The sequence below is a fragment of the Stomoxys calcitrans genome, chromosome 3 (assembly GCF_963082655.1).
Source record: "Stomoxys calcitrans chromosome 3, idStoCalc2.1, whole genome shotgun sequence".
Taxonomy (NCBI): Eukaryota; Metazoa; Arthropoda; class Insecta; order Diptera; family Muscidae; genus Stomoxys; species Stomoxys calcitrans.
Window position 1 is genome coordinate 18,734,972 of NC_081554.1, and position 11,902 is coordinate 18,746,873.

Here is an 11,902-nt window from a genome sequence, read left to right on the forward strand (position 1 = left end):
TACTCTGCCCTAAGACTTGTCAGCAATGGCAACATCATTATCATGTCAGTGGAAGGAAGGTACAGTGTTCTAAGATAGGTGGTAAAATTTCAGAGCATACTTTTAGGCGCAAAATATAAAAATATTGAAAGAGTAATATTTAAATTTAGCCTGTAGAAAAGCAATATTTGTGGAACAAATAAGTTTAAGGTATCGGGCACTACTTACTGCGTGAAATTTCTTAGTAATTAGGTAATGGGTTCAAAATATGCAATCCGGAAATCCGTCCAGATGGCAGCTATATCCAAATAAAGACCAATCTGGACCATACCAGAGTATGGATGTCCAGGCATCTAATACAACTCACTATGCCAAAGCTTGGCGAAATGAGGTAACTAAAGCGTTTTTTACGGCTCAAGATCTTAAATCAGGAAATATTCCCCAATCTCTACCAAATTCCGCATGGTTTTAAGAGTTTTAATACTACACGAAGTCTCAGCCAAAACAACGGTTAAATAACTCTACTTTCTGTTAAAAGTAGAAAATCCAAAGAGTTTACCCAAACACTATGCATTCCCTTATTATTAACATGCCTTTTTTCGTAGAAAAACATATATCATTATTATCGCCTTATCCATGCTAGTATGTATTCCCTTAATTTGTAAATATTTGGTTTATTTACCACCAAGCTTTCTCTCTTCTTCGAAGTTTCCTCTATAGAAGTGAGTGAATGTGCACATTCATGGAAAATAATTCATCATCAAAAGTATTCCAAATATGTATGACTTTTGGTTGAGAAATCTTTTGCCAACTAATTTATGAAAGGATACATATTTTATTTTGAGAGACACCAAGGAAAGGATTCATTTATGCCTTGAAATGATAAGAAGGGGCGAAGTATACTTGGTATATAAACCAACAAAAAACAAGTAAATGCGTGCTAAGTTCGGCCGGGCCGAATTTTATATACCCTCCACCATGGATCGCATTTGTCGAGTTCTTTTCGCGGCATCTCTTCTTAGGCAAAAAAGGATAAAAGAAAAGATTTGCTCTGCTATTAGAGCGATATCAAGATATGGTCCGGTTCGGACCACAATTAAATTCGGTTCTGACCATAATTAAACTATGTTGGAGACCTGTGTAAAATGTCAGCCAATTCGAAAAAGAATTGCGCCCTTTGGGGGCTCAAGAAGTAAAATAGAGAGATCGATTTTTATGGGAGCTGTATCAGGCTATAGACCGATTCATACCATAATAAACACTTATGTTGATGGTCATGAGAGGATGCGTCGTACAAAATTGCAGGCAATTCGGAAAATAATTGCGACCTCTAGGGGCTCAAGAAGTTAGGATTCAAGATAGGTTTATATGGCAGCTATATCAGGTTATGAAACGATTTGAAACTTATTTGGCACAGTTGTTGAAAGTCGTAATAAAATACGTCATGCAAAATTTCAGCCAAATCGGATGGGAAGTGCGCCCTCCAGAAGCCCAAAAGTCAAGTCCCCAGATCGGTTTATATGACAGCTATGTCAGGTTATAGACCGCTATGACTTCCAATAACTGTACTTGGTACAGTTATTGGAAGTCATAGCGAAACACGTTGTGCAAAATTTCGTTCCAATCGGATGAGAATTGCGCCCTCTAGAGGTTCAAGAAATCAAGACCCAAGATCGGTTTATATGACTGCTATGTCAGGTTATGGACCGATTTGAACCATACTTGGAGCAGTTATTGGATGTCATAGCAAAACATGTTGTGCAAAATTTCATTCAATCGGATAAGAACTGCGCCCTCTAGAGGCTCAAAAAGTCAAATACCCAGATCGGTTTATATGACAGCTATATCAGGTTATGAACCGATTTGAACCTTATTTGGCACTGTTGTGGAAAGTCGTAATAAAATACGTTATGCAAAATTTCAGCCAAATTGAATGGGAACTGCGCCCTCTAGAAGCTTAAAAGTCAAGTCCCCAGATCGGTTTATATGGCAGCTATATCAGGTTATGAACCGATTTGAACCTTATTTGGCACAGTTGTTGAAAGTCGTAATAAAATACGTCATGTAAAATTTCAGCCAAATCGTATGGGAATTGCGCCCTCTAGAAGCTCAAAAGTCAAGTCCCCAGATCGGTTTATATGGCAGCTATATCAGGTTATGGACCGATTTGAACTATACTTGGCACAGTTGTTGAAAGTCATAGCAAAACACGTCGTGCAAAATTTCATTCCAATCGGATAAGAATTGCGCCCTCTAGAGGTTCAAGAAGTCAAGACCCAAGATCGGTTTATATGGCAGCTATATCAGGTTATGGACTGGTTTAAACCATACTTGGCACAGTTGTTGGATATCATAGCAAAACACGTTGTGCAAAAATAGGATAAGAATTGCGCCCTCTATGGAGTCTGAAGAAGTCAAGACCCAAGATCGGTTTATACGGCAGCTATATCAAAACATGGACCGATATGGCCCATTTACAATCCCAACCAACTTTCACTAATATGAAGTATTTGTGCAAAATTTCAAGCGGCTAGCTTTACTCCTTCGGAAGTTAGTGTGCTTTCGACAGACAGACGGACGGACGGACGGATGAACGGACAGACGGACGGACATATATATACTTTATGGGGTCTCAGACGAATATTTCGAGTAGTTACAAACAGAATGACGAAATCAGTATACCCCCATCCTATGATGGAGGGTATAAAAGGAATCATATATTATAATCCGAGTGTATGTGTGTGTATTTGGAAAGTAAACATTTTCCTTTTCCTTTGAGAAAAGTTTTCACACATGCTTATTTTTTTACACTTGTACTAGTATTTGCATACTTGTGGTAAATGTGTCAGTCAGTGGGTGTAAGGAGTGTAAGTGCAAGCAACTGAGTGTCAGATTGACTAAATGAATGAGTCGGAGTAACTTAAATAATTTGTCATATTTAATGGAAATAATGATATATGCATTACATTTGACTTAGGGATTATTTACCAGACCAGGAAACTATGTCGAAGAAAGTGGAAAGAAAGCAGTGTTAATAGTTTTAGTTTTGTTGTCACAAAGTCATAATAAACAATGTTTTGAAGTTGACAAATGTTTTGTTGTAAATTTTAAAGCTTTTACAGAGCCTGAAGAGGAGTAAAATGTTATATGCGTAAGCCAAAATATTATGTAAATAAGAAGTGGGGTAGTTAAAACCAATAAAATTACTTTGCCAACAAAATTTCTATAAAATTTTCTCTTAAACAAATGTTTTATGAACATTTGTCTTTAAATAAATTCGTTTTATCAAAATGACTCTAAAGATTAAATTTCGAAGGAATAATTTTATGAAGGAAAAATTTTAATGAAATTTTGTCAGACAAACGATGCAACTTTAAAGTTTTATAAAAAAAGTTTTATAAAAAGAGTTAAGTTCGGCCGGGCCGAACTTTGGATACCCACCACCTCGGGTATATATGTAAACCATCTTTTGTCATAATCCGGCAAAAAATGCATAATTTATGCCCACATTGCTGCTTTATCGGAATGTGGTCCGATTTGGACCAAATTCGGAACGGACATTGAGAGGTTTAATATGTAACAGTCATTGTTCAATCCTGTAGAACAAAATATTGGTCTGTTTTGGTAGCCATATCCAAATATAGACCGATCTGAACCATATACGACTCGGATGTCGAAAAGCCTAACATAAGACACTATGTCAAATTTCAGCAAAATCGGATTATAAATGTCAATCTTATAAGACAAAGACTTTAAATCGAGAGATCGATCTATATGGCAGCTATATCCCAATCTAAACCGATATGGACCAAATTGAGGAGCGCTATCGGAGGGCCTAACACAACTCCCTGTCCCAAATTCGGCGAAATCGGACAATAAATGCGCCTTTAATGGGCCCAAAACCTTTAAACGAGAGATCGGACTATATGGAAGCTATATCCAAATCTGGAACGGTTCAGATATGTTCTTTCCTATTTAAAATTGAGGAACATGTATCAGCAAGCGTTATCCTGCAAAGTCGTATTAATGTTGGCTACTTTGGAAAGCTGCTTATAGTCAACGAAAAAATTTCAGTTGTTGATTTGTCCTTCGCGAGAATTTCCAGGATTTGGCGCAGTGTAATAACAGGTCAATGGTGAATTCACCAGGTCTAAAGCCACACTGATAGGGCCCAATTAGTTCGTTGACTTTAGACATCAATCTTTCACACAGTTCGTTCGATAGTATCTTGTGTGTGATGGGGAAGAGACTTATTCCTCGGTAGGTGGCACATTTTGTGTACGGGACATAGTACCAATATGCTGAGATTCGAATCATTGGATTTGCGTTCTTCTAGCCAAATTTCGCAGACGAGATGATGCATCTGCCTTTTCAGCAAGTCGCCTCCGGTTTTAAACAGTTCATCAGGCAACCCATCGGCTCATGCTGCCTTAATGTTTTTGAGCCTAGTTATTCATTTTATTTTATTATACCCACCATCGAATGATAGGGGAATATTTATTTAGTCATTCCGCTTGCAACACACCGAAATACCAATATCCGACCCTATAAAGTATATATATTCTTGATAAGCGTATATATCTAGCCATGTCCGTCCGTCTGTCCGCCTATCTGTTGAAATCACGTTACAGTCTTTTAAAGTAGAGATATTGAGCTAGAACTTTGCCCTGATTCTTTTTTTGTCCATAAGCAGGTTAAGTTCGAAGATGGGCTACATCGGACTATATCCTGTTATAGCCCCTATATAGACCGATCCGCCGATTTTAGGACCATAAAAGCGACATTTATTACCCGATTTTCTTAAAATTTGGGACAGTGCGTTGCGTTAGGCCCTTCGACATGTTTCTTCAATTTGGTCCAGATCGGTCCAAATTTGGATATAGCTGCCATATAGACCGATTTCTCGATTTAAGGTCTTGGGCCCATAAAAGGTGAATTTATTGTCCGATTTTATCAAAATTTGGGACAGTGAGTTGTGTTAGGTCAGTCGATGTTCTTCTTTAATTTGGCACAAATCGGTCCAGATTTGGATATAGGTGCCATATAGACCGATCTCTCGATTTAAGGTCTTGGGCCCATAAAAGGCGCATTTATTATCCGATTTTTCCAAAATTTGGGACAATGAGTTGTGTTAGGCCCTTTGATATCCTCCTTCAATTTGGCTTGGATCGGTTCAGATTTAGATATAGCTGCCATATAGACCGATCTCTCGATTTAAGGTCTTGGGCCTATAAAAGGTGCATTTATCGTCCGATTTTGCCAAAATTTGGGATATAACATCCACATAGACCGATCTCTCGATTTAAGGTTTTGGGCCCATAGGAAGCGCATTTATTATCTGATGTCGGCGAAATTTGGGACAGTGAGTTAATTAAGGCCCCTCAATATCTTCCTAGAATATGGCATAGATCGGTTTAGATTTGGATATAGCTGCCATCAAGACCGATCTCTCGATTTAAGGTCTTGGGCCCATAAAAGGCGCATTTATTGTCCGATGTTGCCGAAATTTGGGACAGAGAGTTAAGTTAAGCCCCTTCACATATTTTTGCAATTTGGTCTAGATCGTTCAAGATTTGCATATAGCTGTCACATAGACCGATATCTCGTTTTAAACTCTTGGCCCCATAAAAGGCGCATTTATAATCCGATTTCGCTGAAATTTGACACATTGACTTATTTTAGGTTTTTCGACATGCGTGTCGTTTATGGTTCAGATCGGTCTATAGTGTGATATGGCTACCACAAAGTCCAATATTTATTCTACAAAATAGATTCATGACTTGTACTGGTTAGACCTCTCAATATCCCTGTCGATTTTAGTCCAAATCGGACCATATTTCGGTAAAGCTACTATGGGGACGTAAATTATGCATTTTTCACCGGATAATGACGAAAGGTGGTTCACGTACATACCCGAGGTGGTGGCTACTTAAGTTTGGTGGCCCGACCAAACTTAACACCCTTTTACTTGTTTTATTTTACTTTATTTACTTTTATTTATTTTATCTTTCTGTACCCACCACCGTAGAATAGGGGGTATATTCAATTAGTCATTCCGTTTGCAACACATTGAAACATCAATTTTCGACCTTACAAAGTGTATATATTTTGGATCGCCGTAAAATTTATTTAAAAAATTTAAATTTTAAATTTAAATTTAAATTAATTTAAATTTAAAAAATTTAACGATGTCCGTGTGTCTGTCCGTCCGTCTGTTGTAATTACTCTAGTGCCTTAAAAAATTGAGATATTGAGCTGAAATTTGACACAGATACGTCTTTTTGTTGCATGCTAGTTAAGTTCTTGAACGGGCCAAATCGGACCATATTTGGATATAGATGCTATATAGACCGATTTTCCGATGAAGGAACTAATGCCCATAAAAACTTTGATTTTCATCCGATTTTGGTGAAATTTAAAACAGTGAGTCGTTTAAGGCTTCCCGACAACGGACCTAAATATAGTTTAGATCGGCCTATATTTAGATATAGCTGCCATATACACCGATCTCCCGATAAAGGGTCTGAAAGCCATAAAAGCTTTATTTTTTATCCGATTTTGCTAAAATTTGGAATAGTGCGCAATTTTAAGCCTCCCGACATCTGACCTAAATATGGATCAGATCGGCCTATATTAAGATATAGCTGCCATATAGACCGATCTCGCGATAAAGGGTCTGAAGTCCATAAAACCTTTGTTTTTTATCCGATTTCGCTGAAATCTGAAACAGTTAGTAGTTTAAGGCTTCCCGACAACTGACCTAAATGTGTTTCAGATCGGACTGTATTTAGATACAGCTGTCATATAGACCGATCTGCCGATAAAGGGGCTAATGCCCATAAAAACTTTATTTTTCATCCGAGTTCGCTGAAATTTGAAACAGTGGGTTATTTTAGGCCTTCCGACATCTGACCTAAATATGGTTCAGATCGGAGTATATTAAGATATAGCTGTCATATAGACCGATCTGCCGATAAAGGGTCTGAAGGCCATAAAAGCCTTGTTTTTCATCCGATTTCGCTGAAATTTGAAACTGTGGGTTATTTTAAGCCTTCCGACATTTGACCTAAATATGTATCAGATCGGCCTATATTAAGATATAGCTGCCATAAAGACCGATCTCGCGATAAAGGGTCTGAAGTCCATAAAACCTTCGTTTTTTATCCGATTTCGCTGAAATTTGCAACAGTGGGTTATTTTAGGCCTTCCGACATCTTACCTAAATATGGTTCAGATCGGAGTATATTAAGATATAGCTGTCATATTGACCGATCTCCCGATTAAGGGTCTGAAGACCATAAACATTTTATTTTTAACCGATTTCGATGAAATTTGCAACAGTGAGTTATTTTTAGCCTCCCGATACCCGACTTTAATATGGTTCAGATCGGACTACATTTAGATATAGCTGCCATATAGACCGATCTGCCGATAAGGGGTCTGAAGCCAATAAAAGTTTTATTTATTACCCGATTTCGCTGAAATTTTAAACATTGAGTAAGTTAAGACCTCCCAACATCCGCCCTAAATACGGTTCTGATTGGACAATATTTAGATATAGCTGCCATATAAACTGATAACTAAACAATAATATCATATATAAGTCACCATATCTCTAAGTATGCGATAAATGGCTTTTGAAGCATTCGTTATCCTTCAAATTAACAAAACTCACAATAGCCCGCAATACTGCAGTGTAATTTCATGTCTTTTTGACATGAATGCGACTGTCCAAGGTTAGTCAATATCACCTGCTGGTGTGACCAACAACATTAAAACGTTTAAAATAAATAGAAATTTTATGTTAATATAAATTCAGACCCCCCCCCCCACTCCACTCCCCAAGAAACATCGGGTGAAGGCCAAGAGGCAAAGAAAAATGCAATAAAATATTCGCTATCTTTTCCATTTCCGTTGACCATGTCAAACAGCGAGACCATACACATTAAAGTTATTGCAGATAATGATAAGTTAATGCTAATTTTCTGGTCAAAGTGATTCATTTGTCTTACAATGACAATAATTGAGATATGAGACAAGATACAAGGATAAAAGGACATCATAGAAAAAATACTCAACAAAAAACGTAGTCAACAAAAGATAAATATGATGTTGTTAGACAAACAAATGACCTTTGTTTGGAACTTGAGTTATGGCTTTCACTTTTCTATTAGTCTTTTTAACTCAGTACCCCAGGTTTATTTTTATTTCTTCCTCTCTCTTTCTTTCAAGGGTATCCTGCAAGGCACCTTTTTCTGTGTGACTCCATTTGTTAGTTAATGACTTTTATGTAGCATGTCATTTTGACACTTGTCTGTCACTTGCCAGTCCCACAGGAGTGGTGTGGTGCTTCTTTGCTACTCACTTTCTGCATTGGGTGGTTGAATGGATGAGCAGTTGGGCGTTACAGATGCCTCCCAACCCTCGGTTTCTTATCTAAGCAAAATAGGTAAAAAAAAACATAGATTGCTGTCGGTTCATAAAAGTTAGCTCTCATATTCACCCATACGTTGACATATTGTCACATATGCTGGGTAACACTCGAGTATGTGCCGCTGTGAATTGCTTTAGGTTTGTTTGCGTTTTCACAGTGATGGCAAAGTGTTACCAATTTTTTTTTAGCAAGTGTGAATAAGGACTAACCCAAGAAGAATTTGGGATAGGAAAAATATGAACCATAGTAGTTTGTAAGGGGATTGGTGGTTTTGAACCTTATGAAACACTTCTTAACAATTCCCAGAATAGTCCTTAGCAGAGTAACTATAATTTTGAATATAAATAAATGTGTAAATATGTTTTTCCACTAAGACTAACATTGGGCTATGCTATTTGTTGCTACCGTTTATTCTTTCATTTTTTGCCTTCCGCAAAACTGTGTCATAAATTGATGACTGAAAACCTAATACCACACAAAGTGCCTAATGCAAAGTGTTGCAAAGAGATGCAGATATCATAGACGTATAATAAACCAATAAGAAAGGGCAAAAGTCGGGCTGTGCCGACTGTATAATACCCTACACCTTCCGTATAAATACAATGTTGGACCTATATCCAATTCTGAACCAATTTTGATCATGTTTGATCTCGGCGAGCAAACATGTTCAAACTATAAAAACTATGGTTGACAAATGACAACATTAAGGCAAATTACCCAAAATCTGACGAACATATATATGGGAGCTATATCTACTTCTGAACCGATTTCGTGAAAAACTTCTCAGATAATGTAGTAGTCGTTGAGGAAAGCGTTGTGCAAAATTAGCAAGATTGGTCAAACAATGCGCTTGCAGTGGCTCTTGGGGTGAAAATCGGGCGATAAACATATATGACAGCTATATCTAAATCTGGGCCGATTTCTATGAAATTCACCAGTTATATTGAAAGTCATAAGAAAATCCTTCCTGCAAAATTTCGACCGAATCGGTTAACAACTGAACATTTTTTTGCAATATTTCTCAAAATCGGACGAACATATATATGGGAGCTATACCTAAATCTGAACCGATTTCGAGCAAACTTGTTAGTTATTGTGGCAGTCGTCGAGGAAAGCGTTTTGCAAAATTTTGGCAAGATTGGTCAATAAATGTGCTTGCAGTGGCTCTTGGGGTGAAAATCTGGCCATCTACATATAAGACAGCTATATCTAAATTTGAACCGATTTCTATGAAATTTACCAGTAATGTCGAGAATCGTGAAAAAACCTTTCTGCCAAATTTTGAGAAAATTGGTTAACAAAAGACCATTTTATTGCATTATTACTGAAAATCGGACGAACATATATATGGGAGCTATATCTAAATCTGAACCGATTTTGACCACACTCTATGTATATTGTGGTAGTCGTCGAGGAAAGCGTTGTGGAATATTTTGGCAAGATTGGTCAATAAATGTGCTTGCAGTGGCTCTGGGAGTGAAAATCGGGCGATATATATATATGAGAGCTATATCTAAATCTGAACCGATTTCTATGAAATTCACAAGTAATGCCGAAAGTCGTAAAAAAATCCTCCCTGCCAAACTTCGAGAGAATCGATTTACAAATGACCATTTTATTACAATATTACTGCAAATCGAACAAACATATATATGAGAGCTATGTCTAAATCTGAACCGATTTTGACCACACCCTATATATATATTGTAGCGTTCGTCGAGGAAAGCGTTGTGCAATATTTTGGCAAGATTGGTCAATAAATGTGCTTGCAGTGGCTCTAGGAGTGAAAATCGGGCGATATATATACATGAGAGCTATATCTAAATCTGAACCGATATCCATGAAATTCACCAGTAATATCGAGAGTCGTGAAGAAAATCCTTTCTGCCAAATTTCGGGAGAATCGGTTATCAAATGACCATTTTATTGCATTATTACTGAAAATCGGACGAACATATATATATGGGATCTATATCCATATCTGAACCGATTTTTTTCAATTTCAATAGCCTTCGTCTCTAGGCCGAAAAACATGCCGGTTACAAATTTGAAGACGATCGGATGAAAACTGCGACCTGTACTTTGTACACAAATTAACTTCAAACAACTGTGTTAAGAATAGTTCAAATCGGTCCATAACCTGATATAGCTGCAATATAAACCGATCTGGGGTCTTGACTTCTTGAGCCACTAGAGGGCGCAATTATTATCCGATTAAGCTGAAATTTTGCATGAGATGTTTTATTATGACACTCAATAACTGTGCTAAGAACAGTTCTAATCGGTCCATAACCTGATATAGCTGCCATATAAACCGATCTGGGGTCTTGACTTCTTGGACCTCTACATGGAGCAATTTCTATCCGATTTGGCTGAAATTTTACACGACGTGTTTTGTTACGACTTATATAGTTCAAATCGGTCCATAACCTGATATAGCTGCCATATAAACCAATATGGGATCTTGACTTCTTGAGCCTCTAAAAGGCGCAAGTATTATCCGATCTGGCTGAAAGTTTTGTTCAACGGCTTTTCCCACGACTTTTAACATATAGCCTAATATAGCCTATAGCCTAATACAGCTCCCCTATAAACCGATCTCCCAATTTGCTTCTTCTTCAGCCCCTTTAGTGCGCAATGCTTACTAGATTTGGCTGAAGTTTTACACAATGACTTCTGCTATAGTCTCCGATGTTCAATATTCATTTATCCTTTTTTTTTGCATAAAAAGAGATACCGTGGAAAGAGCTCGACAATTGCGATCCATGGTGGAGGGTATATAAGATTCGCCGCGGCCGAACTTAGCACGCTTTCACTTGTTTTCGCTTAAACCTTTCAGTTAAGTTTGAGTGACAGTTCGTCCTTTGGTGTTTTATTTATTTTCTCGTCCCCATTTAGACACACTAAAATATTAAAATGTCCCTTTACCTATCGACCGACTTCAACCTAGACGAGGGCAAAGTTGACACTTTTTCTCACTCAACTCTCAATGTGGCCTAATTAAATATTTATTTGTGCAAATGTGGAAGTGATGGTGTGATTAACCGTTGGCTTTGAGGCCAAGTTGGAATAGTACCACCACTTGTCAATTTAGTCAATCAAATAATGCTGAAAATGTTTTCCAACTAAATTTTGCCAAAGGCTAAAAGCTTTTGAATGTAGCCACTTTAAAGTGCTTCAATTGCCGCAAAGGAATTGAATGGAGTTTAATGTGGGACAAGTTCTTGCAGTCGATTTGTACAGCAAGGCGTAAGACTAGCTACTAATGGGTCATATAACAGTTCTCCTTTAATGAAGTCCTTGCTAGGGGAAATAAAATTTGGCTTAACCCATGAAAGTATGGTTCTGCCAGCCGATCAAGTGGTTATGGGGGTATGAGCAGCCTACAGCTTAAAGGTGATTTTTTTGAGGTTAGGATTTTCATGCATTAGTATTTGACAGATCACGTGGGATTTCAGACATGGTGTCAAAGAGAAAGATGCTCAGTAT